The sequence below is a fragment of the Vulpes vulpes genome, unplaced genomic scaffold (assembly GCF_048418805.1).
Source record: "Vulpes vulpes isolate BD-2025 unplaced genomic scaffold, VulVul3 Bu000000627, whole genome shotgun sequence".
In the NCBI taxonomy this organism is placed as follows: domain Eukaryota; kingdom Metazoa; phylum Chordata; class Mammalia; order Carnivora; family Canidae; genus Vulpes; species Vulpes vulpes.
The window spans coordinates 932606-956939 of NW_027325667.1; the positions used below are offsets into that span (position 1 = coordinate 932606).

Here is a 24334-nt window from a genome sequence, read left to right on the forward strand (position 1 = left end):
ATGTCCTCAAGTTTATTGGAAATTCTTCCCATTGAGAATTAGGGTGTATGTCCCCTCCCCCGATATGGGTAGGCTTAGCGCTGAGTAATCACATGGAGCAAAAGAATCGCTTAGCTAAGCACTGCTCAATTTCTTGATCCAGAAATGCATGAACATAATGACTTGGCTGTTGTTTTCTACCAATAATACATCAAAGAAAGGATTTTTTAACAAAGAGTATATGACGGGAATGATTAACAGTTGTTAACTTTTTAGGTGGGTAATGGGACTAGGGTGTTGAAAATATACTTTTTATTGGAAAAACCAAAAACTTTACTTAAAGGTAAACTGTTTTTATATTTAGGATATGGATTAATGAAGCATATCTAACTTATTATAAATATTAGATTTGTTTTGTGCATATATGAGAGTTTTTGAATCATACTCTGCATATCTTTTTTTGAAAAGTTTATAGTACTTTTAAAGATCATCTACTGGGTAAAAAGTAAAGATTTCTGTTATAAATTAAAGCAGAGCAGGGGAGGAGAAAATTAAGGCTCCTTTTAATTTTAATACAATCTTAGAAAAAAGTAAAAACATCAGATTTGAAAAGGAGTTAAAAGATAGACTTGAGAAGAACTAAAGTAGAATGAAAAGTAGGAGATCAAAGAGATTCTCAAAAAATACAATAAAATCACTTTGTACTGTAATGATGTGTTTCACGTGGGTGTACCCTTCACTGGTTTATGAAATCATTTGAGTAAGGATATTATCTTCAACTTTGTATTCCCCAGGGTTAGCATATTGCCTGCCATGCTTAGGGCACTCAGTAAATGTCACATAGAAGAAGAAAAAACGTTGTGGAAATTGGAATTTAAAAAAATCTGTATATATTAGTCCAAAAATTCAACATCGCATTTATGAAGGTGGATGCATAGAAGGTTAAGCGTCTCTATTCAGGGTTCTGTGCCCTGGTCTGTCCATGTTGAAGTGGATATTACAAATATACCAGACATGACCTTCAAACTGTGGAATGTATGATTGGAAATGAGGAATGGAGAGAGAAAAATAAACATTATAAATTAAAGTAACTTTACCTCCCATTTGAAACAAATACAAATATTTTTAAGCCACATTATTATTAACTCACCATGTTAAAAAAAGAACTGATACTTGGAGATAATTTTACCTATCTTAGAAAATAATGTTATAGGGACAGATAAACTTTAAAAAGTGAATTATGATAATAGCAATGGTGATCATTACTGGCAATTATTGAGTATCAGGTACTTTACAATCATTATTGCTAATATATAACCCATTTCTGCAAATGATGCATTATTTTCATTTTCAAGATAAGGAAATTAAAGGTCAGGGGTTTAAGTATCATGCCAAGAATTTCACATGTAAAAATACTTCAGTACAAGTCACAACAGTAAATAAAAACTACACTTAATAAAATCTCCATTTCTCCAAGATAAAATTGAGTCATGGAATCATGCAGTTCAAAAGGGGCTAGTGTTTGAGGTTTTTCTGACTCCAAAATACTTGGCAATAAAATCAAAGTGTAAGCCAATCTTCAATATGAGATCAAATGATGCTAACTTACATACACACACTTATAGCTGTATTACCAAAAAGATCCCTGGAAAAATGAGAGGAGCTGATAGATTTTTTTAAATATATATGTATATATACACACACAAGGGAAAATAGAGGTTCTATAATGCAATGTGAAAGATGTTAGTTTTTCTGATCCTGCTATGGTAATAGCTGAAATAAACACTTTGGAAAATTATTTGGCATTATCAAAATAAACTGATGACATTATATATGTACAATGACTAGAAATTCTATTCTGCAATATTTATCTGGAAGACCCTCCTGTATACATACTCCAAGAGGCATATATACCTTCGTAGGAGATGAAATGTCTATCAACAGTTGAATACATAAATAAGTCATGTTATTCCATAAAGTGCAATATTAAACACCCATATACATAAATGAACTCCAATTACCTGCAATAACATAGAGGGGAAAACCAAAAATTCAAGGGCCTCCAGTTGTGCTAAAAAAGCAAGTTTCAGGTAAATATATGCAATTTAATTATTTTTTAATAAAGTTTAAAAGTATGTGAAATAAACCATAAATAATTTAAAAATTCAAAATGAATGACTTTTTACAAATTAATTAATTTATTTATTTTTGGTATTTTTTTATTGGAGTTCGAATTGCCAACATATAGCATAACATCCAGTGCTCATCCCATCAAGTGCCCCCCTCAGTGCCTGTCACCCAGTCACCCCAACCCCCACACGCACCTCCCTTTCCACTGCCCCTTGTTCATTTCCCAGAGTTAGGAGTCTCTCATGTTCTTCATCACCTTCACTGATATTTCCCACTCATTTTCTCCCCTTTCCCCTTTATTCCCTTTCACTATTTTTTATATTCCCCCCCAAAATGAGACCATATGATGTTTGTCCTTCTCTGATTGACTTACTTCACTCAACACAACACCCTCCAGTTCCATCCACGTTGAAGCAAATGGTGGGTATTTGTCGTTTATAATGGCTGAGTAATATTCCATTGTATACATAAACCACATCTTCTTTATCCATTCATTTTTCGATGGACACCGAGGCTCCTTCCACAGTTTGTCTATTGTGGACATTGCTGCTAGAAACATCAGGGTGCAGGTGTCCTGCCCTTTCACTGCATCTGTATCGTTGGGGTAAATCCCCAGCAGGGCAATTGCTGGGTCATAGGGAAGTTCTATTTTTAACTCTTTGAGGAACCTCCACACAGTTCTCCAGAATGGCTGCACTAGTTCACATTCCCACCAAGAGTGCAAGAGGGTTCCCCTTTCTCCAATCCTCTCCAACATTTGTTTCCCGTCTTGTTAATTTTCCCCATTCTCACAGGTGTGAGGTGGGATCTCATTGTGGTTTTGATTTGTATTTCCCTGATGGCAAGTGATGCGGAGTATTTTCTAATGTGCCTTTTGGCCATGTCTATGTATTATATGGTAAAATTTCTGCTCATGTCTTTTGCCCATTTCATGATTGGATTGTTTGTTTCTTGAGTGTTGAGTTTAATAAGTTCTTTATAGATCTTGGATACTAGCCCTTTATCTAATATGTCATTTGCAAATCTCTTCTCCCAATCTGTAGGTTGACTTTTAGTTTTGTTGACTGTTTCTTTTGCTGTGCAGAAGCTTTTGGTCTTGATTAAGTCCCAATAGTTCATTATTGCTTTTGTTTCCCTTGTATTCATAGATATATCTTGCAAGAAGTTGCTGTGGCCAAGTTCACCAGGGTATTGTCTGTTTTCTACTCTAGGATTTTGATGGATTCTTGTATCTTTCTGTATGGTGGAAGAGAATAGTCTAGTTTCATTCTTCTGCACATGGCTGTGCAATTTTCCCAGCACCATTTATTGAAGAGACTGTCTTTTTCCAGTGGATAGTCTTTCCTGCTTTGTCGAATATTAGTTGCCCATAGAGTGGAGAGCCCATTTCTGGATTCTCTATTCTGTTCCATTGATCTATGTGTCTGTTTTTGTGCCAGTACCACACTGTCTTGAGGATCACAGGTTTGTAGTACAGCTTGAAATCCGGCATTGTGATGCCCTCAGCTCTGGTTTTCTTTTTCAATATTCCTCCGGATATGTGTGGTCTTTTCTGATTCCACACAAATATTAAGATGATTTGTTCCAACTCACTGAAGAAAGACCATGGTATTTTGATAGGGATTGCATTAAATGTGTAAATTGCCCTGGGTAGCATGGATATTTTCACACTATTAATTCTTCCAATCCATGAGCATGGAATATTTTTCCATTTCTTTGTGTCTTCCTCAATTTCTTTCAGAAGTGTTCTGTAGTTTTAGGGTACAAATCCTTTATCTCTTTGGTTAGGTTTATTCTTAGGTATCTTTTGGATGCAATTGTAATTGGGATTAACTCCTTAATTTCTCTTTCTTAAGTTTCATTGTTAGTGTAGAGAAATGGCATTGATTATGTATTTCTGGGCATTGATTATGTATCCTGCCACACTGCCGAATTGCTGAATGAGTTCTAGAAATCTTGGGGTGGAGTCTTTTGGATTTTCTATGTACAGTATCATGTCATTTGCAAAGAGAGAGTGTTTGACTTCTTCTTTGCCAATTTGAATGCCTTTTATTTCTTTCTGTTGCCTGATTGCTGAGGCGAGGACTTCCAGTACTATGTTGAATAGCAGTGGTGAGAGTGGACATCCCTGTCGTGTTCCTGATCTTAGGGGAAAAGCTCTCAGTGTTTCCCTATTGAGAATGATATTTGCTGTGGGCTTCTCATAAATGGCTTTTAAGATGCGGAGGAATGTTCCCTCTATCCCTACACTCTGAGGAGTTTTGATCAGGAATGGATGCTTTATTTTGTCAAATGCTTTCTCTGCATCTATTGAAAGGATCATATGGTTCTCGTTTTTTCTCTTGTTGATATGATTTATCACATTGATTGTTTTACGAGTGTTGAAACAGCATTGAACCCCAGGCATAAATCCCACTTGGTCATGGTGAATAATCTTCTTAGTGTAGTGTTAGATCCTATTGGCTAGTATCTTGTTGAGAATTTTTGCATCTGTGTTCATCAGGGATATTGGTCTATAATTCTGCTTTTTGATGGTATTTTCTTGTTTTGGAATTAAGGTGATGCTGGCCTCATAGAACAAGTTTGGAAGTATTCCATCCCTTTCTTTCAGAACAACTTCAGCAGAATAGGTATTGTTTCTTCTCGAAACATTTGATAGAATTCCCCTGGGAAGCCATCTGGGCCTGGACTTTTCTGTCTTGAGAGGTTGTTGATGACTGCTTCAATTTCCTCCCTGGTTATTGGCCTGTGCAGGTTTTCTATTTCTTCCCATTCCAGTTTTGGTAATTTGTGTTTTTCCAGAAATGCTTCCATTTCTTCTAGATTGCCTAAAATATTGGTGTATAGCTGCTCATAATATATTTTTTAAAATCGTTTGTATTTCTTTGGTATTGGTTGTGATCTCTCCTTTTTCATCCGTGATTTTATTAATTAGAGTCTTTTCTTTTTAATAAGGCTGGCTAATGGCTTATCTATCTTATTAATTCTTTCAAAGTACCAACTCCTGGTTTTGTTGATCTGTTGTGCAGTTCTTTTGGTCTTTATTTAATTGAGTTCTGCTGGAAAATTTATTAACTCTCTTCTTCTACTTGGTGTAGGTTTTATTTGCTATTCTTTCTCCAGTTCCTTTAGGTGCAAGTTTATCTTGTGTATTTGATTTTTTTTTCTAATTTTTTGAGGGATGCTTGTATTTCACTCTCAGGACTGCTTTTGCTGTATCCCAAAGATTTTGAATGGTTGTATCTTTATTCTCATTAGTTTCCACAAATCTTTTTGATTCTTTTCTAATTTACTAGTTGATCCATTCATCTTTAGGAGGATGCTCTTTAACCTCCACGTGTTTGAATTTCTTCCAGATTTCTTCTTTTGATTGAGTTCAAGTTTTAAAGCATTATGATCTGAAAATATGCAGGGGACAATCCCAGTCTTTGGGTATCTGTTGAGACTTCATTTGTGACCCAGTATGTGGTCTGTTCTGGAGACAGTTCCATGTGCACTTGAGAAGAATGTGTATTCAGTTGTATTGGGATGGAAAGATCTGTAAATATCTGTGAAATAGTATCTTAAAGCTCTTTTTTCTTTGGAGATGTGCTTAGAAAAATCTGTCATTTGCAGAAAGCACTGTGTTGCAGTCTCCCAGTATTAGTGTATTATTATCTAACTATGTCTTTACTTTGGTTATTAATTAATTGATATACTTGGCAGCTCCCACATTAAGGGCATAAATATTAATGATTGTTAGGTCCTCTTGCTGGATGGATCCTTTAAGTATGATATAGTGTCCCTCTTCATCTCTTATACAGTCTTTAGGATACACTCTAATTTATCTGATATAAGGATGGCTATTCCTGCTTTCTTTTGAGGACCATTTGAATGATAAATAATTCTCCAACCTTTCATTTTCAGGCTGTAGGTGTCCTTAGGTCTAAAATGAGTCTCATATAGACAGCAAATATATGGGTCTTGCTTTTTTACCCAGTCTGAAACCCTGCACCTTTTGTTGGGATCATTAAGCCCATTCATGTTCAGAGTTACTATTGAAAGATGTGAATTTAGTGTCATCATAATACCTATTCAGTCCCTGTTTTTGTGGATTATTTCTTTGGACTTCCTCTTTCTTTTACAGAGTCCCCCTTCATATTTCTTGCAAAACTGGTTTGGTGGTCACATATTCTTTCAGTTTCTGCATGTCTTGGAAGCTCCTTATCTCCCCTTCTATTCTGAATGAGAGCCTTGATGGATAAAGTATTCTTGGCTGCAAGTTCTTCTCATTTAGGACCCTGAATATATCCTGCCAGCCCTTTCTGGCCTGCCAGGTCTCTGTGGAGAGGTCTGCTGTTAATCTAATATTTCTCCCCATATAAGTTAGCGATCTCTTGTCTCTTGCTGCTTTAAGGATTTTCTCTTTATCTTTGGAATTTGCAAGTTTCACACTTAAATGTTGAGCTGTTGTACAGTTTTTATTGATTTTAGGGGGGATCTCTCTATCTCCCGGATCTGAATGCCTCTTTCCCTCCACAGGTTAGGGAAGTTCTCAGCTATGATTTGTTCAAATACACTTTCTGGTCCTCTGTCCCTTTTGGCATCTTCTGGAACCCCTGTTAAATGTAGATTTTTCCTTCTGAGGCTGTCATTTATTTCCCTTAATCTTTCCTCATGGTCTTTTAATTGTTTTTCTCTTTTTTCCTCTGCTTCCTTCTTTGCCATCAACTTGTCTTCTATGTCACTCACTCTTTCTTCTACTTCATTAGTCCTCATTGTTAGGACCTCCAGTTTGGATTGCATCTCATTTAATTGATTTTAAATTTTGGCTGGATTAGATCTAAATTATGCAGTCATGAAGTCTCTTGAATCCTTTATGCTTTTTTCTAAAGCCACCAGTAGCTTTATAATTGTGCTTCTGAATTGGCTTTCTGACACTGAATTGTAATCCAAATTCTGTAACTCTGTGGCAGAGGGTACTGTTTCTGACTCTTTCTTTTGTGGTGAGTTCTTCTTTCTAGTCATTTCACTCAATGCAGAGTGGCTAAAAATGAGTTTTACTTGTTAGAAGTGCAAACTCTTCTCTCTATAGCATTGCAGCTGTCCTCTCTTTAAATCTCAGGTTGAATTCATAGGTATTCAGGATGATTTGTAAGTTATCTAGTTAAGTTGGTGGGGACAGGTGACTTGGGGACCCTCTTGCTCTGCCATCTTGCCCCACCCACCACATCTTTCTAAAGGAAATAAAAAATACATGCAAAATTCACTGTAGCAATTCTCCCTGAAATAGAAGGGAAGGGATAGGGAAATCGGATTACAAAGATGATATTAAAGACAATGCGACTGTCTTATCCCTTAAACAAGGTACATTTACAGCCAATTTGATACTTTATGAAGAAATATGACAAACTTTCCTTTGAAACTGGCAATGAGACAAGGGTGTCTACAATTACTGCTTCTATTTATACTATATTTTGAGCAAAACAGCAAGAAAAGCAAGAGTGAAGATAAAATATAACTGCCTCTATTTTCAGATGACATGAGAAAATCCTAGGAAATTCAATTTAATCTAAAGGCTAATTATCAGATTTTAAAAGAAAATTTTACAAAATTGATTGATTCAATGTCTATATAAATATTTAATTAGCTTTCTATATACTAAGGACCACAAAGAATTTTTTTAAAAAAAATGAAAAGATACAATTCTTCATTGCAGCAAGATTATCACTTATGACATAATCTAATGAATAACATACATGAATTCTATGTATCAGAAAATATATGTAATATTACTACAAAACATTAAAGAAGATCTAAATAAATGGAGGGACTTATTATTACATTTATGGACTGGAAGATTCCATTTTCAAAAGATACTAATATTCTCCATATTTAACTTCTGACCCAGTGCAACTCCTGTTAAAATATGACAGGTTTGTTTTTCCCTTTTCACTCTTTCCCTTCCCTTTCTTTCCTTTTCCTTCCCTTCCCTTCCTTTAATCTTCCCTCACCCCTTTCCTTCCCTTGTGTTTCCCTTTTCCCCTTCCTTTCCTTTCCCTACCTTTCTACTTTCTTTTCCCTTTCCCTCCCTTTCCCTTTCCCTTTCCCTTTCCCTTTCCCTTTCCTTTCCTTTCCTTTCTTTTCTTTGTCTTTCTGTTATTTTTTGGGAACTAACAGGCCAGTTCTCAATTTTATGTAGAAAATCAAAGGGAAAGTGTAGCCAAGACAATTTGAAGGAAGAACAACAAAATGGAGGCTTAAAATATAAAACCTTATTATCAAGCGAGTGTTTAAGACCATGTGATACTGGTACATGGAAATACAATTTTAGAAACACATTTATATAGCCCTTTGATTATGAAAATGCTTATTCTTTCGTGTAGAAAAGAAGTGAGGAACTTTTCAAAATGATGTTGGATCAACTAAATAACCCTGTTTTTAAAAATGAATTTTTATCTGCCCTTATACACAAAAATTGATTACTGATGGATTGTATATCTACAAGTCAAAGGTAAATAGTAAAATTCTACATGTAAAGGTATACATGACATAAGAGTAGGCAAAGATTCATTTAATCAGGGAGAGATCAGGAACAAAGCATAAGGAAAATATTGATAATTTAACTTCATTAAAATTAGAATTCTGTTTATTAAAAGGCACCATATTGAGAGCAAAACTCGATCCACAGTGGGAAAAGATATTTGAAATATATTTATCTTAAAAATTATTCCCATATAAAACATATGAAGAATTTTTTTTAAATCAGTAAGATAAATGAAAGGCCAAAAGAAAAAAAGCACAAATTACTTGAATAAGCACTTCATAAAAGCAATAATACTTATTATTAATAAACTTACAATAAAGTGCTCAACTTCATTAGAATCATGAACAAATTAAAATCAAAATTAGATGTCACTGTTCCTCTAGAATGACTGATTATAAAAAATGCAAAAAATATCGAGTATTGGTGAAGATATAAACAACTGAAACTCACATATTACTATTGTTTTGCATCAGTGAGAGCATAATTTACTTCAATCACTTTGGGAAACTTAGTTTACAAATGTACATACATTACCCTATAAAGATTTTATACATATGTGTACATAAGTACACCAAACAAAAATGTGCACATAGGTGTGCCAATAAAGGATATATTTAGCAACATTATCCTTGGCCAAAAAATTGGAAACAATCCAAGTACTCATCAACTATAGAATGAGAGATACTGATATTATCATATGATGAAATATTAAACAATAAGAAAAAAAGAAGTGTTTCTAAATACAACATGGATAAAATTTGCAAATGTAATGCTGAATAAAAGAAGCCAGACATGCAAAAATCAATCAATCCCACACATATAATGTCGGATTTCAAAAAAGATGATACAAATTTATTAGACAAAATTAATAGAAACCAAGATAGTAGTAGTTAACATTACAAAGTGGTATCCCTGAAAATTCTGGTAAGATTCTAATTTTTTATTCTGGTGCTGATTATTTAAAAATTCATCAAATTGCAGAAGTTAGGGCCTCTGCACTCTTCTTTATTAGCTATGTATTAATTTCCTAGTCTGCTGTAACAACCAGAAATTGGGAAGCTTAAAACAACAGAAATTTATTCTTTCACAGTTTAGAAAGCTACAATTCCAAAATCATGGTGTTGCCAGGATTAGTTCCTTTTGGAAGTTCTATAGGAGAATCTATTTCATACCTGTCTCCTGGCTTTGGGCAGCTATCAGCAATATTTGACCTTTCTTGGTTTGTAGGTCCATTACTCCAATCTTTGGCTCTATCTTCACATTGTCCTCTTCTCTGTTTCTGTGTCCTTCTCTGTCTCTTGTAAGAAAAGTCATTGAACTTAAAGCCCACCTTAATTCAGTACAAACTCATCTTGATCCTTAATTTAATTAGCAAAGACCCTATTTCCAAATAAGGTCACATTCTGATATTCTGGGTCTATATAGATTTTAGGGAGACAGTATTCGACCCGTTATAGTTGTGCTTCAATAAATCACTTTTTAAGAATATACTGTCGGGACGCCTGGGTGACTCAGCTTCATTCAATGATGGTTGAACGTCTGCCTTCGGCTCAGGACATGATCCTGGAGTCCTGGGATCAAGTTCCCCATCGGGCTCCTGCATGGAGCCTGCTTCTCCCTCTCCCTATGTCTCTGCTTCTCTGTCTTTCATGAATAAATAAATAAAATCTTTTTAAAAAAGAATATACTGTCAAAATAATATTTATTATTTAAGTTAATCAAGTTTTTAATACTCATGGGGGTGCAGTAGTTTTAAGCTAAATCTATTTAATGGGACAATGGAATTGTGTTTTGGGTCCTTTTTTATCATCTATAAGAATCATGTAAATAAGCATATGTATATATTTTTCTTTTTTCTTTTTTTTTAATTTTTTTTTTATTTATTTATGATAGTCACAGAGAGAGAGAGAGGCAGAGACACAGGCAGAGGAAGAAGCAGGCTCCATGCACCGGGAGCCCGACGTGGGATTCGATCCCGGGTCTCCAGGATCGCGCCCTGGGCCAAAGACAGGCGCTAAACTGCTGCGCTACCCAGGGATCCCTGTATATATTTTTCTAATAAAAATGTTTCTACCATATTTGGAGGATATAAATATTTTCCAACATTTGTACTAGATTTTGCTTATCTTCTTTTGACTATGATACAATAGATTTATAATTTTAAATTTGTCAAAATGGAAAAACAAAACAAAACTGATTTCAGGATATTAACTTTTAGTACTACATTTATAAACTTAACATTAGCGATCATAAGAATGAATGTACTGATATTATACTGTTCATAATGCTATACCTTATTGTTCTACAAAACTGAATGTGATCTTTAAAGTTAAATTTGAAAACCAAAAAGGCTTTATTTCTAATATTGGCACACAATTTTAAAAACTATCTCAAACATACATCAAATTAAAGATACTTATCATATAAATATAAAATTATAGCTATCTTACTGATAAAAACTGTTTTTTTTATTTTTTATGTTTTATTTTTTTTTTTACCCTATGAGTTTCTTTTTTTTTTTTTTATTTATGATAGTCACAGAGAGAGAGAGAGAGAGGCAGAGACATAGGCAGAGGGAGAAGCAGGCTCCATGCATCGGGAGCCTGATGTGGGATTTGATCCCGGGTCTTCAGGATCGCGCCCCGGGCCAAAGGCAGGCACCAAACCGCTGCGCCACCCAGGGATCCCTGTTTTTTTTTTTTTAATTCTAGAGACAGTTTTAGATTTAGGTCTTACTTTTTCACAAACTAATTCCTTTCTCATTTTATATGCTATATGTTCATCATGATTTTCTATGTGCTATATTAGAATAAAGAATTGTCTTTACTTAATTCATATAGCTTTTAAACTAAATCTCAATTTCCAAATTAAGAAAGGAGTGTCTTAGCATTGATTGTTTATATGCATGCCAAAATGCCTTATCTTGGTTTTATGATGTTGTTTGTAAACTCTGGAGACATTATTGCTAATTTCATCTTTGTTACATCTTGGATAATCTGTTCTGAGGCTTTGTGTATTGCTGACATACAATGTTCAGATTTTATTTTTCCTTAGTGAATCCTGTTTAGTCCTGCTATCACTAAAGCTTGTTATTGTTTATCCTATTCACACAGCTGCAAGGTTCAATCTCTGTCCATCATGTTCTTTGATGCCCAATGCTTGTACTTCCTTTTTGTTTTTCTTCATTGACATAAGCTTTTTCCTCTTTGAAAACATCATAGCTGCTCTAATGGTAAGAATAACTTAAAGATATTCTTTCATTTTTAAAATATAGGCTAGTCTTTATATAGAGAAAGAGGGAGGGAGGGAGAAAGTAATGGTATTTTTCAATAATAATACATTTAAAATAGTAATTAATTAGAGATAGCTCCTGGAAAACACATTTAGTCAGTATAGAGTTATAGCATTAGGCCACCAATATATAAAACAATGAACATGAAACCCCCCCTCTCATAACATTGGCCTTTCAAATCATCTGGGAAAATAACTATTAAACAACAGAATTGTATTGGAAAAACTATGCCACTGGTTGTATGAAGACTAGTTAATAAAGTTATGAAATAGGATGGTAAACTTTGTCATCCCCAAATGCATGGATTAACAAAAATATTTGATAAAGCATCATACTTCAGATGGGGAAAATTTTTTCTATTCTATACCATTTGTATATAATTGAATTGATAAAAGTCAGTTGTAAGGTGTGTGGCAGATGTTACAGGTGTCCCATTCCATATTATCTTGGCACAAAACATGCCAGGCATTCAGAAGTCTTGCTAATGCAAACTTCCGCAACTCTTCGCCTGATGACTTTCCCAAAAGTATTTAGCTCAAAAGCAAACTGAAAAAGCCAGGCAAGATGCCCAAGGAGCAGCCCTCATCCATTGACAGACAATGGTAGGAAAAAATTTTGGCATCTTCTCTGCCATGGGTAGGAAAACATATACATATAACTCTAATCCAGTTATCTTAGGTCTTTATACCATCAGCATCAGCTAGGAGGCTGTTGGAAATTCTAGGGCTCCAACCAAGCACTACTATGTCAGAATCTTTGGGGACAAGCTTCAAAATCTGCTTTAACTGGATTTTTAGGTAGTACTTATATCTGTTAAAATTTAAGAAGAGTTATTTTACACCAGGAATAAGAAAACAGTTTTTCCTGTAAAGGGTCATGTATTAGTTTCTTATGTTGCCTCGCCAACTTATCACAAACTAAAGTGGTTTAAAATGATTAAATTTTATTATCTTATGGTTCTAGAGGTCAGAAGCTCAACATCAGTCTCACTGGGCTAAAGTCAAGGTGTTGGTAGGACTCGTTCCTTTTGGAGGCTCTACAAGAGAACCTGTTTCCTTGGCTTTGTTAGTCTTAGAGGCTATACGATTTTTCTTGAAATGTGGTCCCCTTCTCTATTTTCAAATACCATATGATTTCACTCATGTGGAATTTAAGAAACAAAAGAGATGAACATAGGGAAAGGGAAGGAAAAATAAAATAAGATAAAAACAGAGAGGAAGGCAAACTATGAGATGCCTAACTATAGGAAACAAACTGAGAGATACAGAAGGAGAGGTATATGGGGAATGGGGTAACTAGGTGATGGGCATTAAGGAGGGCATGTGATGCAATGAGCACAAGATGTTATAAGCAATTGATGAATCACTAAATTTTACTTCTGAAACTAATAATACACCATCTGTTAAATAAATTGAATTTAATTTTTAAAAAGTGCAGTGACATTATATTCCCTTCACTGACAATTTCTTTTGTTACATTGCCATCTTTTATTTGACTTTCCTGCATCTCTCTTATAAGGACCCTTGTAATTACATTGGGTACACAGGATAATCAGGATAATCTCAAGATCCTTAAATTAGTTACATCTATAAGGCCCCTTTTGCCAGGTAAGGTAACATATTCATAATTTCTGGGGATTAGGACATATGCATCTTTGGGGAGGATATTATTCAGCCCATCATAGGCCAGGTGATGATTATTTTTAGCATTTTCTGCCAAGAGGCAAGGTTGAGTATATTATGTAGATACTTATATAACAAGATAGAAAACACTTGTGTTGCCTCATTTTCCTGGGATGAGCCATCCCAGATGGTGGGCCTGTTTTGGCTCAAGTGGAAAAATTCTCCGGAAAAAGAACTGGGCAAGAGGGGTACCTGGTAGTGGGAAATGCTGGCTATCTCCTCATCAGTTTCATTCTCTATCCAAGGAATCCCTGCATTTCCTTCTCTTCTCCTAAAGAGTTTTCCAAACCCAATTTGGGCAGTTGGACAGAGATGAGGTGACATTCAGAGCTCCTGATACTCAGCCTGAGATTCCAAAGCTAGGTGTCCAAAAGTTGTCAACATGGAGAATTGCCAAATGTGAAGGTGGCCACTGGCACAGACCCCATGCAGGACTATGGTGCAGCCATTGGCCAGGGTGACAGGTGCTGGGAGCATAGGGAGGGCATCTAAACTTGATTTCTGTGGCTCACACTGCCAGACTGCTGGAATGGTGCCCCTGACTGGAGGGGGTACCAAAATAGGTGATGTAGCAGGTTTTACCTGAGGGCTATAATTTCCTAATTTGTGTTGTACACCATATTTCAGAAGTTACTGTTACAATTGAGCTCCAGTTGCCTATAGCAATGACCTGCTCATATCTGCATGGTCTATTTACTTCCTTCCCTTCCCTATCTCATTTTCTGCCCACCCCCAACCCCTGCAATGCTTCCTGAAATAACTTCCCAAATAAACTACTTGCACTTAAACCTTTCCTTCAGGAGCACTGCTGGGATAACACAACTAGAATATGCTATGACCAGAAATGGTAACGACAATGGTTTTAAAAGTCACTTCTTTTTGTCAAATATATACCAATTATAAACTTAATTTTTCATGTAATATCAGGTTTTTAGTAGCTGGAAAAACATGCGCTTTCCCTCCAAACACCTTTGTTTTACCCACTTTTTCCCAGTGTGTTTGTTTGCTTATTGTCTTTGTACTGTATATAGATGAGAGAATACAGTAATATTAATAATGCAAAAATCTATGGAGGATTGCTAAATGAAGTAAACAATAGAGGGAGAAATTCTCTAGAAATACCAGAAAATTAATGATGACTAAAAGACCACTCTGCATTGCAATTTGTTGATTGACCTCTAATACTTGAAAATCATTCCAGAAGAATGAAGACCTAGTTGTGTTTTGCCCACTTGGCAAGATATTTTCTAAGTTCACTAGTACTGCTCTCCTGAAAGCCTGAATAATGTTTCTCCAGTACAAAGGCAAAATGCAAACTGGAGGTCAGAAAAAATGTTTGTTTCAATCAGATGAAAGGAGGTACTATTTTAAAACCACCTTCTTATTTATAAAGAAGGTATTTTCCTGTCCTAAGGCAAAAAAAAAAAAAAAAAAAGAGGCCAGGGATGGAATATTCAGGAAAATAATTTATATATTTCAGGTATGTTTTAATCTGTTTTGGTGAAAAAAAAAATCTAGATTTTTATCCAATGCCAAGGAACACTATATATACTTTTTTTTTCAAAAATATGTAGCTAAGTGCAAGAATAACATACATTTTACAAGTTTTAACTAGTCAAGCTAACAGTTTTCACAACATATCTTCTTCTAACATCACAATTAGAAGGAAACATTGCATGTAGTGTGATTGTCACTAGAAAGATTCCAATTTAACTATAATAGCATTAGTGAGTAACAGGGCATGGAATTGAGCTGTACAAACTAGCACCATAAGGAAAAGATTTTATATCCACACTCTATTTAGAATGTGATCACTACTATCTTTGTGTCTCTGTGATTCCTAAGTTTCTCAGGTAAAAATAAACATAGTTAAACAATTAACATTTAAAATGAAAAATTCAAATTTATGTTGCGTCAGAATTTGAGGCAAAGATACAATTAATGTTTCCTTTACCTGCACTCTCCCCCATAAACACATAACTAAAATCAATTAAGACCTATCGTCTCAATTAATAGTAAATTTCATATAGACTAAAATATGCTCATCCATTTTAAGCTATTCTTTTGTCTCAGATTTCCAGCACACTTGGTTACATACAGGTAAAGATATAGATTAAGACTACATAAGGTATCTGCAATATAGGGACTTATGCAGATATGAACAAAGTGATGGAAGTAAATATTAATTGATTAATATTAATATTAATAATTAATTCTAATAACTTTTTGACATATGACAAGGAGGTAATTCCCAAACTGGGAAACATTTTCATTATCTTTCCAACCCATGCATTCTGAACGGTAGTTTTAATAACATTTACCACTAATATAATACATTTGACTGTTTATTGATTGATTGATTTTTGTTTTATTTTATTTCTTTTTAAGTAGGCTCCACACCCAGCATGGAGCCCAACACAGGGCTGGAACTCACAACCCTGAGATCAAAACCTAAACTGAGATCAACAGTAGGTCGCTTAGCTGACTGAGCCACCCAGGTGCCCATAAGTTTGACTATAAAAAAATAAATGAAGTATTGTTTCTCTAAATCAAACCATAATAATTGAAGGGTACTACATTTCACTCTGTAGTGAGCTATTAATTAAAGATGAACATATCTGTGTATTTCAACAGAGCAGAAGGTGTTGAATTTCAGGAAATTTGCAGGCCTAGGAGATATTTGCATTTTTATTTTTTTTTATTTTTTTCTTTTAAATTTTTATTTATTTATGATAGTCACACAGAGAGAGAGAGAGAGAGAGAGGCAGAGACACAGGCAGAGGGAGAAGCAGGCTCCATGCACCGGGAGCCCGACGTGGGACTCAATCCCGGGTCTCCAGGATCGCGCCCTGGGCCCAGGGCAGGCACCAAACCACTGCGCCACCCAGGGATCCCCGATATTTGCATTTTTAAAAGGAATCACAAGAAACACTATTCTATGAATTTTACACCCACGGATCTCCTAAATTTTAAAATGAAACCAATAATGTGTCTTGTTCCAAAAGTATGATTGACTTAATGTGTTGAAGTTTTTTGTTTTTAATATATATAGTTTTTCCATGACCAATTAGTTGATATACAATGGCCTGTGTCTTCTCCTACAGTATGTGATACATTTTTGGTGAACATGCACTATATTTGCTGCTTCCATAATAAATCTTCAAGTTATCTAACAGAAAGATGTTTATACAATGGGTACAGATGGTACAGACTGACAAATTTTTAGACATTACTTCTTAACACAGTGTCTTTTAACACAGCTTCTCTGGAATTTTGCATATAGGAATTCTAGTTAGAGAAAACATATGTAAACTATGTCTTATATTAAAATCTTTATATTTGTTTATCTTATAATCTTTATATTTGTTGTTTAAAATGGGATTGCTAATGTCTCTGTTTTAGCCTTTATGCTAGTTTTATTTTTTGAGATGTAATTAACTACAATAAAGTCTAATTTATAGTTAGAATTTGGTAAGTTGTGACAATATATAAACCTGTGAAACAATTAATACAATCAGGATATTGAACCCATCTCCATAACCTACAAAAATTTGTGTCTTCCCTTGGTAATCACAGTTCCTAACCAACTACCCCCAACCTTTCCTAGGCAATAACTGATTTTATTTCTGACATCTTTTATTGGTTTGAATTTTCTAAAATTTTCTTTAGTTAGATCCTATAGTATATGCTTTTTTGTGTGTGTCTTATTTTTTTATGATTTTATTTATTCATGAGAGACACAGAGAGAGAGAGAGAGAGAGAGGCAGAGACATGAGCAGAGGGAGAAGCAGATTCCCTGGGGGGACCCTGATGTGGGACTTGATCCCAAGAACCCAGGATCACGACCTCACCCAAAGGCAGATGCTCAACCACTGAGCCACCCAAGTGCCCCTCAGTTTTAAGATATTATGAATAATAATGTTATGAATATTATGAATAAAACTACGAACAATTTGCATATAAATCTTTGTATAGGTATTGCCTTTTTTTTTTCCTCTCAGGTACATGTCTCAGATAATACAGTAGTGTTATGTTTAACCATTCAAGGTTTAAATCTTAGTACTTTTGTTTCCATTTTTCCATGTGTTCTTTGTTGCCTTTTTCTTCTCTTTAATTTATATTAATTGGATATTTTTATGAATTCACATATCACTTTTGTTCACCAATTAACTATAAATACTTATTTTAGTGATTGCAGGTTGATGGTAATACGTTTAACTTTTCAACACTTCAAGGAATATTAAACCATTTCATGTAAAGTGTGAGAACCTTATAATAGTATACTTCCATTTCTATCCTCATGGCCATTTGTTATTGTTGTCATACATTTATTTCCCCATATGTTATAAACTCCACACCACATTGTTATTATTTTTGCTTTAACGGTAAATAAGCATTTTTTCCAGTTTTTAAGATTGTGGTAAAATATACATGATATATTAAAATTGACCATCTTGAGGGGATCCCTGGGTGGCTCAGTGGTTTAGGGCCTGCCTTCGGTCCAGGGCAAGATCTCGGAGTCCTGGGATCTAGTCCTGCATCGGGCTCCCTGCATGGAGCCTGCGTCTCCCTCTGCCTGTGTCTCTGCCTCTCTCTCTCTCTCTCACTCTCTCTCTCTCTGTGTCTGTCATGAATAAATAAAATCTTAAAACACACACACATACACACAAACACACACACACACACACACCTCCCTGTTTATCTACAATGGCTGTGCAAATTTGCATTCTGATCAACAGTGCACAAGGGTTCCAATTTCCTGGAAAATATCCCATGTACACTTGAAAAGAATGATTGTTGTTGGGTAGAGAACTCTATATATATGTTTGTTAGATGTAACTGGTTTAGTTGTGTGGTTGAAGGCCTCTATTTCCTTCTTCCCTCTCCAGAGAAATCTCTCCTGATTTTTCTAATCATCATTGAGAGTGAAGTATTAAAGCATCAAACTATTATTGCAAAACTATTTCTCTAAGGTTTCTTCCAAGAAGAAAGATTAGATTACCAAGGGAAGACAACCTTGGTTTATATATTTTGATTGTTATTAGGTATATAAATGTTTATAATTTTGTATCATGATGTATGAACATTAATATATAATGTCCCTTAACTTTTATTACATTTGATTTAAAGTTTATTTTTTCTAGTGTTACTATAGCCACCCTCTCCTCTTTTGGTTACTATTTGCAAGGGTTTTTTCCATCTTTTCACTTTCCACACATTCGTGTCTTGGATCTAAAGTGAGTCTCTTATAGACAGCAGATAGTTTAACCATGTTTTAACCCATTCAGCCATTCTCTATGTTTGGATTGGAGAATTTAATCAATTTATATTTAATGTAATTACTGATAAAGACTTCTGTCATTTTGCTATTTGATTTACATCAAATATGTCTTATACCTTTTTTGTCCCTCATTTCTTGCATTACCATATTCTTTCAGGTTTAGTTGATTCTTTTAGTGAAACATTTAAAGTCCTGTCTAACCCCCTTTTGTGTGTATTCTAAAGCTATTTTATTTGTGAATACTATGAGGATTATATTTAAAATTATACCTGAAACTATAATAATATGCTAATTTGAATTTGTCAATACTATATGAAAGCTCTGCTCCTTTATAGCTCTATCCCTATTCCTTTCAGGTGCTGATGTCACAAAATTACATCTTTATATGCTGTATATCCAAAACCGTAAGTTGATATTTTTTGGAATTCACCAGTTTTTTAAATTATGTAGCAAACAAAATGTGGAATTACAAACCAAACTTCCAATGATACTTTTAGACTAATAATTGTATTTTAAAAAGTTTTCATTTCTTAATCATATAAAAAACAGAAAGTAAAGTTACCAACTATTGTTACAGTAGTAATAGCTTTTGTAATTGCTTATATATTTATGTTTCCTGAAATCCTTGTTTCTTCATACATCTTTCAGTTACCATCTATTATATTTTCCTTTTGACATTCAAGACTCTAGTATTTCTTGCAGAGCATGTGTACTGGTAACAAATTCCCTCAGATTTTTATAAGACAAAAATCCTAATTTATGACATTTTTGAAGTACAATTTTGCTGGATATATTATTCTTGGATATACTTTTTCTTCCTTTAGAACTTGGAATATATCAGCTCAGTTTTTTATGGCCTCCAAAATTTCTGGTGAGAAATCTGCTTATAATTTTAGTGAAGATCCCTTATATGTGATAAGTCATTTCTCTTTTGTTACCTACAAGATTCTCTGGTTTTGGCTTTTGGCAGTTTGATTAAAATGGGTCTTGATATGGGTCTTTGAGTTTATCCTGAATAGATTTGGTTGAGCCTCCTATACTGGCTTGAATAGTAATCTCCCAAAATATATATCCACTCAGAACCCATGCAGGTGACTTTATTTGAAAGTGGTGTCTTTGTAGATACAATCAAGTTAAGATGAAAACATAGTGGATTAAGGTGGAGCTTAAATCCAATATGACTGGTGTTCTCATAAGAAGAAAGAGATTTAGAAACAGATCCAAAAGGAGAGCACCATGTAAAGACAAAGGCAGAGAGTGGAGTGATCTATCGACAAGTCAAGTAATTTCAAGAATGGCCAGCAACCACCAGGAACAAGGAGAGAACCTCCAGTCACCACCAATCTTGTCAACACTTTAATTTGAACTTCCAATCTTCTGAATTAGGAGAAAATAAATTTTTGTTGTTTTAAGCTACCCAATTTTTAGTAGTTTGTTACAGTGGCCCTAAGAAACTAATAAAAATCCCCTTAGTCTTTAGATGCATAAGGTTGCAGCTGAATTTGGAACTTCAGTTGCAGACCTGTTGGAATATGTTTCTTTCACAAATTAGAATAGCAAATTAATGGAATCCTTATTTCCTAGTGATGAAGTTTAGGTAATGTGAGATTATATAGTGTCATGGTGTTTGAAAAATGTATGAAGAGTTTTAGGTTTATGTAGATGTAAACTCGGGGTCCTTGCTTTCTGTTGCCCTTTTAAGATGCGTCTAGGGTTACTGTACAAAAAGAAGGACTTTCCAGAGAGTGGAGACAAGGATAAAGAAGAAAAGATCTGAGAGCTATTTCTAAGGAGGAAAAAATGCCCTACCCCAATATTGAGTCCCTCCCTTATGTTTTCCAGAAATATTTCAGGATTTCTATGAGCCATTGTCTGCTATAAGCTTATCATTCTTACTCTTCCTTAAAATACTTACTTATTATGACTATCTGATATAAATTCACCATAATATTTTAGTTTAAGGAAATAAGTTCATTTTTATTGTATTATTGTCACTGTTACTATTTTCAATAACAAGCTGGCAATTTAATCGGGAGCAGGCAGATATGACTTAACCCACCTGAGTAGAAAACATAACTCTAAGTTTCTACCAGCTATCTTGCTTTGTCTTTTTGCCAATAGAGATGTCCCAAGCAGAGATTGTTCCTTTAATCACAGTCCATAATGGAAAGGCATATAAAGCATATACACATATAGCTCCTGATTAAAAGTAAATGTACTTAAAATTACTAAAAGTAATGTTTCATGCCACTGAAGTTTGGGGGTTATTTGTTACCAAAGCAAATCTATCTAAAAACAGTCTTTAAAACTAAAAATGTAACAACTTTTACAAGACTAAGTTTAATGGTTGGCAGATGATTAATGGGTAAAATGAAATTTTGTAAATTTTTTCATCTTTCACAGCTTAGATGGAATATATATTGTTGTAATTGAAGTATCACAAAAAAATAAAAACTAGAACTATTACCATTTAATATTTCTTTCTTAATTCTCTCTCTTATTAGTAGCCTTAAGTAACATTTATTAGATTTAGCAAATGTGTATGCATTGTAATAGGACTTTATGGAAACTCGTATCATGGTTTGGAATCACTTTCCATATTTATGATTTGGAATCATTTTCCACATTCATGATTTTTCACATCCTTGTGATGTGCTCTGCGCAATAAAATATAAGGGAAATCACAGTGGATCAGTTATGCATTTAGGCCTCAAGCGTTACTGAATACCTCTGCCTATTTTCTGGAACTCCTTCTATGACTATTAGAGAAAGCCAAAGATAGCTTATTGGAAGATGAGAGACAGGGGGGGATGCTAGAGCCAGCTCTTATTGACTTGGAGGAGCCAATCATGTGTTATCTTTTACAAACTTCACATTCAGCTAAATCACATCGTCGTTGCTAGACCAAAATTACCAAGGCTGAACATTGATCTGCCTTTCTGAGTCAAAATGTTTTCTCAATGTTATCTCTTTGTATTGGGGTCTTAATTCGGTAAATTTTTTCAACATTTGAAATCACTGAATTTCTGAAATCTCTATTTTATCTTTTATTCCTACCTGCAAACTGGCCACTTTTTTTCAGTTTGCCTCTTTTTTTTTTAAATGTGTTTCTTAAAGAAATCACCCCAAACTGAAACATACTACCAATGCCAATCTTTAGATCTAAACATTTCTTAGTTATCCAGTCTTCCTTGTAAATTACTTCAAAAAAACAATTTTATCAAATATTTCACCAATGCAGTCTTTAACTTCTGATTAAAGTTGTCTTTTATAATCTGGAGAATTTATAAGCCAATGCCACATACTTTATTTTTTAAGGCAGCACTTTACTTTTGATACTATGAACTGGGAGGTTTGTCTCAACATTATTTTTAAATTTTTTTTTAATTTTTATTATTATTATTTATTTATGAGAGTCATACAGAGAGAGAGAGGCAGAGACACAGGCAGAGGGAGAAGCAGGCTCCATGCATCGGGAGCCCGACGTGGGATTCGATCCCGGGTCTCCAGGATCGCGCCCTGGGCCAAAGGCAGGCGCCAAACCGCTGCGCCACCCAGGGATCCCTTGTCTCAACATTATACTCCATCAAGAATGTAATTTGGTGACGACTCTACTGTCTGCAGTGATGTAGATTGCTGTGGTAGTGAAAGGGGACATTGCAAACTATGTCCTACTTCTTAGAGGTTTCTATTCTAAGAAGCACATGACTTTATATAATGTGAGGAGTGGCGAAGAATAATACTATCATTTTCTCAAAAAGAGGGAAAGCAAAAATCTACAATAGCATTAATGATTACTATGGTAGCTATTAAAAGAAGAAATAATAGAATATCACATATACCAGATCTAAAGAATGACATGATTTGAGGAAGAAAGACATGTGGCTATTTGTTTTGGAGTACAATGATATAATCACATGCAGAGTGCAGAGTGCAATATTGGATGTGAAAAGAGAGCCAGCATCTGGATGCTGCACAGAAACAGTATCAATGACCAGTTAGTCTTAACAAGAGCAGCAGGGTGAAGAAAAGAAAACTACAGCAATATTCATATGAGTAACTACATGTCCTATTCCATTTTGGAACAGAAGGGGGCTCAGAATATCAAGATAACAAAAAGTAAAAGATGTATGCCTCAGTTTCATTCTTGGGATAGCTATCTGGCTAGTTTTGTGGGAAAGAAGGAGGCAAGCATTAAAATGAAAATGAAACTGAAGCTTTAAAGTTGGCCAAATTTTTGTTTATAATTGAAATGACCATAAAATTGGAAATGTGCACAAGACAGGTACTACTGTGGAGTTAGAAGGGAGATTTTAAAATATTGCCAAAGGCAGTGTTTGTACACAAACAAAATAGGTACAGCCATTTCTTATTATTGGTGGGTAGTTATGTTCTATAAAGTGACCACACATGCCAAAATAGCAAATACAGAACCACTTTTCCTAAGGATAATGCAGGGATATATTCCTGAGAACTGATCACAACATCTTTATCAACTGATCAATATATAACTTTGTTTTATGTTTCTGTTTAAAAATACTTTCTTTAATATTAATATATATTGTTGATTGATTAACTTTGAATTAATGGCAAATAGCACTATCACTCTTGTCTGAATGGAGCTTACCACATGTATTTTCTTTGTAAGACACATTGTACACTTTTGCACATAGGAAGACTAGACAGCACTTCAGCATGATATTGGAGACCGAAAGAAGCTTAAATATGTAAAAACAAAACAAAGAATAAAAACCAAAGTATGACACCAAATAGACTAAGGGATAAGGGGAGGAAGGATTATTAAGTTGAGACTATTTCACTTACACGTGAGAAATGTTGACCGTACCTTGATTCTAAGGTTTCGTAAAAATGCAAAAGTCTAAGACTCTAAGAAGTGTTGTGAGAACAGAGCAAATAAGATATTTCTGTGGTTGGAGTAGTGAGTTCTAGTTTGGAGTTCGAGAAGAACTTTCAAAGTTCTTTTCAAGAATAATTTTGAATAAATAATAAATGTATACATATATATTTGTATGCAAATGTATTTATAATTGTAAGAAATCATGAAACGTCAGGAATATAAAAAATGAGCTATCTCTCTTACTCAAGTCCTCCTACTATTCAGAACTCCTTATTGGATGACACATAGTGTTACAAAGAGGGAAGGAATCTAGAAGGACATGGCATTTGAACAGGGCTTTAATAGGTCTTCTGGATTTGGAGAGATGAAGGTGCATTATCAGTGCATTTATACAGACAGTATGAGAAAATCTTGATTGAGGGGATCCCTGGGTGGCTCAGCAGTTTAGCACCTGCCTTTGGCCCAGGGTGTGATCCTGGAGTCCCGGGATCGAGTCCCACATTGGGCTCCCTGCAGGGAGCCTTCTTCTCCCTCTGCCTGTGTCTCTGCCTCTCTCTCTCTCTCTGTGTGTCTCTCATGAATAAAT

The 24334-nt window shown here is 34.7% G+C and overlaps 1 long non-coding RNA gene across 1 annotated transcript in view; it reads left to right on the forward strand.

Moving 5' to 3' along the window:
* Nucleotides 1-19734, forward strand: part of LOC140596380 (uncharacterized) — a 41134-nt gene extending 21400 nt beyond the window's left edge. Inside the window, exons 2-3 of the long non-coding RNA XR_011998378.1 lie at nucleotides 19247-19294; nucleotides 19715-19734. This is a non-coding gene — a long non-coding RNA (uncharacterized lncRNA). The remainder of the gene's footprint in view (nucleotides 1-19246; nucleotides 19295-19714) is intronic.
* Nucleotides 19735-24334: the final 4600 nt, after the last annotated feature.